This window comes from Hypanus sabinus, chromosome 9 (assembly GCF_030144855.1).
Source record: "Hypanus sabinus isolate sHypSab1 chromosome 9, sHypSab1.hap1, whole genome shotgun sequence".
Classification (NCBI taxonomy): Eukaryota; Metazoa; Chordata; class Chondrichthyes; order Myliobatiformes; family Dasyatidae; genus Hypanus; species Hypanus sabinus.
The window spans coordinates 15,679,452-15,686,406 of NC_082714.1; the positions used below are offsets into that span (position 1 = coordinate 15,679,452).

Sequence of the window (6,955 nt, forward strand, 5' to 3'; positions counted from 1 at the left end):
AGGTCCTCTGTCATTTCCTTCCCCATTATAAATCATCCTTCGTCTTTGTGTAAGGGGCCCACATTTATCGTTGATGATTTTTATCATCTTACAAACCTTTTGAAGACCTTACAATCTGCTGTTATGCTTCTTGCCATGTTTTCCTACACATTCCATTTTCCATCTCTTCAGCAATTCTTGTTCATGCTTTGTTGAATTCTCAAAGCACTTGTAATTCTTAGGCTTACAGCTTTATTTTTCTGGGAACATTTCCTTAGATTAGATGATATCTTTACTTTCCCTTCTTGTGCATGGTTTGACGACATTTACCTTTGTATCTTTGTGCCTTAAAGGAATATGTACTTGCTGCAAACCATGTAATGCTGTCTTAACTGTTAGTCATTGCCTGTCACACTATTCATGGCTCTCTGGTTTCCAAAGCTTTTCCAGATCAGAGTTAAACTTATCGTCACTGGCATTTGTCACAAGATGTGTTATCTCGTGGAAGCAGTGAAGTGCAGGCACAATAAATTACTCCAAGTTGCAATTACAGGCTGGGCATAGCACTAGCAAACCCCACCACGTAAAAACCTGGAGCTACAGAAACACCAACAGTAGCTCCAAAAATCTCATCCCTTGGAGAGGAAGGATAGAAGATGGCTATACCTGCGGACAATGTGAAAGAATGTCCCAGGACAGAGGACTCGGGTACAAAGCTGTCGGCAGCCCATGCCCCAATTGTGGTGACGGGCTTAACAGCAGCCTCTGCCCCAGGAGAGGTGTTAGGCTGAACAATAAAATAACAAGAATAAAATTAAATAAGTGAATTGTGAAAGAAGAATAGCAAGATAGTGTTCATTGGTCCATAGCTTATTCAGAAGACTGATGTAAGAGGAAAAGAAACAGTTCCTAAGTCACTGAGTTTGGGTCTTCAGGCTCCTGTTATTCCTTCCTGAGGGTGGTAATGAGAAAAGGGCAAGTCCCAGATGTTGAGGGTCCTTAATGATGGATACCACTTTCTTGAGGCAATGCCTTTGGAAGATCTCCTTGATGGTAGAGAGGGTTGTGTCTGTGATGGAGCTGACTGAATCTACAACCCTCAGATGCCTCTTACAATCTTGTGCATTGGTGCCTCCATACCAGATGGTGTTGCAACCACCCAGAATGCTCTCCACAGTGCATCTGTAGAAATTTGCTAGAGTCTTTGGCGATATACTAAATCTCTTCAAACCCCTAATGAAATAGGAGCTGGCATACTGTACCTTCATTGTGATCGCATCAATATAGCGGACCCTGGATACACCTTCTGATATTTTGCACCCAAGCTGCTCATCCTTTCCACCTCAATGAGGATTGATCTGCTTTCTTGCGACTTCACCTTCCTAAAGTCCACAAACAATTCTTCCATCTTATTGATGTTGCGTTCAACCTTCTCAAATCCTCATAATGTGTTTTGTTTCAAGGAAGGTCAGAGTGTCGGACTGAACGACACCAAAGTTTGAAGATTAGCTTTATTTGTCACAGGTATATTGAAAACTACAGTGAAATGTGTCGTTTGCATCAAATCAAATCAAATCAGCGAAGACTGTGCTGGGGCAGCCCGCAGGTATTGCCATACTTTCAGCACCCACAGACTTACTATTCGCTTTGAGGCTATTTACTCTTTTGCAATGGGCAACAGCAGTTTTCTTTTACACATAAACCTGATCCGATTGCAAAGGTCCTTTAGCAAACATGTTCTTGAACCGCTGAGACTAACTGAGTGAAGGTGGTTTCACAGCTGATGCTAAGGACTTTTCAGCTAGTCTTGATGAACATCAATGAGTGTCTGGACTGCTGTTACCTGTGGGTTTCCAAAGTTCTCTGTCTTTTGCGGCTCCTGCTCATTAATGCAAATCAAAGTTCAAAGAAAATGTATTATCAAAGTACATATATGTGACCATAAATTCTTTTTCTTGCAGGCATACTCATTAAGTGTACAGAACTATAACTATGACAGAATCAATGAAAGACCACACAAACTTGAGCATTCAGGCAGTGTGCAAAAGACAATCATGCGGCAGCAACTCAATGCAGAAAAGCACGCAGGCATGGTCAAGAGATTCGGCTGTTGTCCAGACCAAACATCAGAATGGGGAAGAAATGTGATCTAAGTGACTGTGACTGTGCAATAATTGCTGGTGTCAGACAGGGCGGTTTGAGTATCTCAGAAACTGCTGATCTCCTGGGTTTTTCACGCGCAGTAGTCTCTAGTTTCCAGAAAATGGTGTGAAAAACAAAAAAAAAACATCCAGTGAGCTGCAGTTCTGTGGGTGAAAATGCTTTGTTAATGAGCGTTGTCAGAGGAGCATGGTCAGACTGGTTCAAGCTGACAGGAAGGTGGCAGTAACTCAAATAACCACGTGTTATAACATTAATGTGCAGAAGAGCATCTCTGAACACACATGTTGAACAGGTCTTGAAGTGGATGGGCTACAAGCAGCAGATGATCACAAATATTACTTAGTGGCCATTTTATGAGGTACAGGATGTACTTAATAAAGTGTCCACTGGGTGTATATTAAAGTTGTCACCGCCATTATGGTGTAGGAAATGTAGAGGGCAATCTGTGCGCCACAGACAACAATGAGATAACGATTAGAATTGAAAGCATGTATCACCTCAGGGTGCCATATACAGTAAATGGCAATGGTGCTATTGTTTATAAGAAGGTGTTAATACTATTAAATGTATTGAGAAGGCATTCTTTCTTGTCCCACCTCCCACTGGGCTGAAAATACAACAGTCTGAGAACACTAACCACCAGGCCCAAGGTCAGCTCTATCCCACTGTTATAATAACTATTGAAAGGTCCCCAAGTACAATAAGCTGGACATTTGACCACACAATCCACTTCATTCGGGCCTTGCACCTTACTGTCAGCCTGTACTGCACTTTCTCTGCAACTGTGACACTCATTCAGCATTCCATCGTTGTTCGCTCATGGCCTACCTCAACATACTGGTGCAATAAAATGATTAGTATGGGTGGCATGCAAAACAAAGTTTTTTCACTGTACCTCGGCACACCTGAAAATAATAAACTGATCTACCAATTTAAAATTTACTAACCTTTCTTATAATGTGGTGACTGAACTGTACACATTATCTGAACAGTGATCTCTATAAGACGATCAGACTGTAAGGCATAGGAATAGCATTAGGCCATTTGGCCCATTGAGTCTTCTCCACCATTCAATCATGGCTGATTTATTATCCCTCTCAACCACATTCTTCTGCCTTCTCTCTGTAACCTTTGATGCCCTTACTAATCAAGAACCAACTAACCTTTACTTTAAATATATCCAGTGACTTGGCCTGCACAGCCATCTGTGACAATGAATTCCACAGATTCACCACCCTCTGGCTAATGAAAACCCCCTCATCTCCTTTCTAAAGGGGCATCCTTTTATTCTGAGGCTGTGCCATCTGGAACTACACTTCCCCACTATAGGAAACATCCTCTCCACTTCAATATTCTTTCAATATTTGTTTAGTTTCATTGAACATCCTTCATTCTTCTGAAGTCCAGAGAGCACAGGCCCTGAGCCAATAAACACGACATAGTAACATGGCCTCTTTCCATCCATATTCTATGTCTCAAGTAATAAACGAAAGCACCGTATCTGATTTTTAAGCCATCTTATTAACTATCCAATCACCATTAGGGATGCAAAGCTGGGAATAGTGGGAATAGTCAACAGACCAGTCTGAATCAGTTGAATGGGAACTGAAATTAACATTTCAGGAAAAGGACCATTCACTGGTAGTGGAAAATTGACACGACCAGCATATATTAAGTTGCAGAGAGAGGAATGGGGTGGACGGAACAAAGGACATTTTGGTTTTACGGTGCAGACCAAAGTTGTCAAGCAAGGATTACTTTAAAAAATGGCTGTTGGGAAAAAATGGTACAGAGAGATTTTGTTAGCAACTTATGACTGCATTTGTGCTAAAGAGGGTTTACCTGACACTGATAAACTCAATGTTTCTAAATGGATGCTTTGTTACCTTTAAGGGTCTGTGGATTTCTATTGCCTTGTTACTGTTCACAATTTTCAAGCCAACTGACGAGATCTTCAACACCTTTCTGTAGTCTAAAGCTTGTTTAATTATTGCCAATTAATGTTTGTATCAAGTTATTTATCAAGCCTCCAATATATGTGGCCAGTATGTTAATATACACCAGTAGCCACTTTATTAAGTACCTCCGGTACGAATAATGTAGTCACTGAGTGAGTGTTCATGGTCTTCTGCTGCTGAAGCCCATCCACTTCAAGGTCTGATGTGTGGTGCATTCAGAGATGCTCTTCTGTACACACACAAATAACTTCTGCACAGTTACTTGAGTTACTGTTGTTTTCCCGTCAGCTGAACCAGTTTGGCCAATCTCCTAGGACCTCTCTCATTAACAAAACATTTTTGCCCATGGAACTGCTGATCACCAGATGTTTTTTGTTTTCTCATGCCATCCTCTGTAAACTCTAGAGACTATTGTTTGTGAAAATCCTATAAGATTGGCATTTTCCAAGGTACTCAAACCACCCTGTCTGGCACCAACAATCATTCCACGGTCAAAGTCATTTAGATCACATTTCTTCCCCATTCCAATGTTTGGTCTGAACAACAACTGAACCTCTTGATCATATCTGCATACTTTTATGCATTGAGTTACTGCCACGTGACTGGTTGATTAGATATTTGCATTAATGAGCAAGTGTACATGCAGAAGTACCGAATAAAGTGGCCACTGAGTGTATATTACAAGAAGCAAGAGACAGGGAGCTTTGGAAACCCATGGGTAGCAGTAGTCCAGTCACACAAATTACCCTTATCCAGATCCCAGTCCATACATTCATTGCTGTTCATCAGGGCTGGCTCAAAAACCTTAGCAGGAGCCGTGGTGCTACTTTTACTCAGTGGACCACAGTGGTTCAAGAACATGCCTGCTAAAGGACCTTTACAACCTGTTCAGGTCTTTGTGTGGAAGGAAACAGCCCACTGCAAAAGAGGAAAGGGCCTCATGAAAGTGAATGGCAGATCTCTGCACCATAATGTGCCGAAGACTTTATAGTACCAACTGGTGGAGCTAGTTCTGCTGTTGGATAAAGAAGGATTTATGGGTATTGACATCAGAGTTCATGGCTACATAGCTCAAATCTATGCTATCCATCAATCCGTTTCTAAATTGGTGGCTTACTACCAGAAATGGGTAAGAAGCCATCCAGAAGGAGATGAAGGACATCCTCATACAGTGCGACAGGACTCTGCTGGTTGCCAATCTTCGCCATTGTCAGGCCAAGAAATTCAGTGGTCCTGCTGCCTCAGTATGTTACCAGAAATCTTACCGTTTTATTTTGGTTTGTGCAAACAAATATCTGACTGTCACATGGTTAAAAACAAAATGCCCACCATGCATTCCACGGCTCGTGGTTTGTCCTTGCCTGTGATGCTTTAGGAATAAAAGCAAGTTGAGAGGGGATATTGGGTAACAATCTATGTATCCCGAGGAGGGCCTTAAATAATTAAAATACTTCCCTACTTAGTGTTGCCCTTAATTTCTATATCCTCAAGCGCATTGTTGAAATTTGAGATAACAGAATTCTATTGTTAAACTCTCTAATTTCCAGGAATTTGCCGAAGGTTCTAGTGGACATTTGGGATAAAATTAGCAGGTTTTATATCTCCGCTGTACAGTTGGTTATTCTATGTCAGCAATGTGTTCAACTTCTGATTGTACGTTTAAGCAGCTTTATTTTTTCTTGCATTTTGTCTGCTGGATTATATTGTGTATTCTGTTCCATTTCAATTTCCATGACAACGGTTTGCTTCCCACTCTCTGGGTCATAACATCAGGCATTTCGTTCGTGGAATCGATATCTTACTGCAATCATAGCCATTCTGTTGTGTGATAAAAATCTGATGCACTTTTCTTCACTTTTATGAATACCAATCATTGCCTTCAGTTAAAGGTAGACCTTTGCCTAACCGGGTTCGCTCGTCTTTGTGGTATATAGTGAGAAAATGGTGGATGTGGACAAGAATTGTCAGTAGAATCTGAGATTCACCAATATTAAATGAGGAAGAGAATATAAATTGGTGATAACACCTCACACTCAAGACAATGAGTAACTAAATTCCTGCCATACTGCTAACACCATTTTGTTCAATATTAAAGACAAGGTCAAGGTAAATTTACTGTAAAAGTATGTGTGTATGTATATCACCATATACCACCTTGAGATTCATTTTCTTGCAGGCATTCACAGTAGAACAAAGAAATACAATCGTTTCAATGAAAGTAAAAACAACACACAAAGACGGACAACTGATGTTGTGAAGAAGACAGACTAGGCAAATACAAAAATAAGTAAATAAATATTACAGAACATGAGTTGCAGAGACCTTGGGTTGTGGAATCAGTTCAGAGCTGAGGTGAGTGAAGTTATCCATGCTAATTGTTGTAGGGTAATAAATGTTCCTGAAACTGGTGTGGGACCCAAGGCTCCTGTACCCCCTTCTTGATGGCAGCAGTGAGTAGAGAGCATGGCCTGAATGGTGGGAGTCCTTGATGATGGATGCTGCTTTCTTGTGGCAACTTGGGGCAGATGTGCTCATTGGTGGGGAGGATTTTGATCTTGATCTTATGGGGATATTAGGAGCTTAAGGATGGGGGTGGGGGTTCAACCAAAGCCGACAGAGCAGCTGAGGCCTCTCCCTGCCCTGTAAGTAAATCTGGGAGGGTTGATGCTCATCCGTAGGTGTGACTCAAATGTAATGACAACTGTGTCTTCCAGTTTAACAAGATGGACAGATCTGGGCATGGCCCTCTGCAATCAGCTAATAGATATATAAAAGGTGAGGTGATAGATGCTTGCTCACACATATACTACTTAACAAGCATCCAATCAGATGAATCACAGCCAGGCATTGTAACT

At 41.3% G+C, this 6,955-nt stretch overlaps 1 pseudogene; it reads left to right on the plus strand.

Moving 5' to 3' along the window:
• Positions 1–4,959: 4,959 nt before the first annotated feature.
• LOC132398971 (small ribosomal subunit protein uS9-like) lies at positions 4,960–5,467 on the plus strand (annotated as a pseudogene).
• The last annotated feature ends 1,488 nt before the right edge of the window (positions 5,468–6,955 follow it).